The sequence below is a fragment of the Rhagoletis pomonella genome, unplaced genomic scaffold (genome assembly GCF_013731165.1).
Source record: "Rhagoletis pomonella isolate Grant_MI unplaced genomic scaffold, Rhpom_1.0 Rhpom_scaffold_00006, whole genome shotgun sequence".
Classification (NCBI taxonomy): domain Eukaryota; kingdom Metazoa; phylum Arthropoda; class Insecta; order Diptera; family Tephritidae; genus Rhagoletis; species Rhagoletis pomonella.
The window spans coordinates 1,284,768-1,286,129 of NW_023458560.1; the positions used below are offsets into that span (position 1 = coordinate 1,284,768).

Sequence of the window (1,362 nt, forward strand, 5' to 3'; positions counted from 1 at the left end):
AAAATGTTCAATGGATGCCGCTATCCAATTCCTATAAAGAATTGCTCACTGATTCCGAGAATCGACTTAATTTTTATTCTATGGATAAGTTTTCAAAATATTTTCAATTTACCGCTTTTCAGCTTAAAACAAAAGGTGGTTACACTTAATCACATATATCTTACGATCTATTGAACAATCTTAATATGAAATACGGCAAATCAAAGCTAACAAAATTCTAGATTGACCGTATATACATCACTTTTCGATAGATCTGATACATAGTTTCTGACAAATTAATTAATCATTCCAGACTTTTTTTTATGTAAATATGAAAAAAACACTTTAACAAAAGAAAAATTCAAAAAATAGCGGGTTCTGTGTCAAATTTGTGCTAACGCCCATACATACTTACTTTTTAAGAAAAACTGCGTTACACCGTCAACAAAAAAAGTGCCAAAAATATCTTAGCGATATCAAAATTAAACTTTATTATACTAAAATCTAACGAATTTCTTAACAAATTTTGCGGGTTAAAAATCTCGAGAAGAATATCCTACAAATTTGGGATGCCACTATAAGGATGCTGTTTCAGGGGTAATACATCTAGGATCTTAGGGTTTAAGATCTGTAAGTTTTTGTGGAAAACATTTGCAAAATTATTTTTTGTCCCATATTCGGATCCCATAAATATGGTCACCGTACATATGAGTAACATTATTTCGTGCTCATTTCTCATACAAAAGATCTTTGGGCATTTTCATTTGGCCACTCATTACTTCTTTATTTATCAATCGATTTGCTTCATTATATAGTACCTTCATTTTTTTTAAGAACAGGCTTAAGCCCAACTGCAAGAATTTGACACAGAACCTGTTATTTTTCAAATTTTTCTCCTGTTAAAATATTATTTTTTCCATCAAAACAAACTGGAGTGATTAATTGATTTGTCCGAAACTATCAGTCCTATCGGACTGTATAGACGGTTTATCGAAAATTTTGGTAGCTTTCATTTGCCGCATTTCATTGTAGGTTTGTTAAATTGGTTCATGAGATACATATAAGTGACTAAGTGGAACCACCCTTTGTTTTAAGCTGAATACCGCCTTAACTAAATAACATAAACTGTTTCTTAAAGATACTTGACATCCGCATCCGCGGAAATAAGCCTTTAGACTAAAATTCAACATCCCTAGTATACATATGGGCAAATCTAAAAAACAGGTAACCTTTGTGTTAATTAGCTTTATTTTCACTGTTGTAAACTAAATCCAGCTGGTTGCTTTTGGATATAATTCATTGACGTATACTTGAAGCCTAAAAAAAATTTTTTTTGATGAATTTGCTGCATAACTTTTGAATTTTAGGTGTTTAAATTAAATA

At 30.8% G+C, this 1,362-nt stretch overlaps 1 protein-coding gene across 1 annotated transcript in view; it reads left to right on the forward strand.

Moving 5' to 3' along the window:
* LOC118741512 (dynein heavy chain 9, axonemal-like) overlaps nt 1–1,362 on the forward strand; it is an 18,847-nt gene that overhangs the window by 256 nt on the left and 17,229 nt on the right. The gene's annotated exons all lie outside the window — the stretch shown is intronic.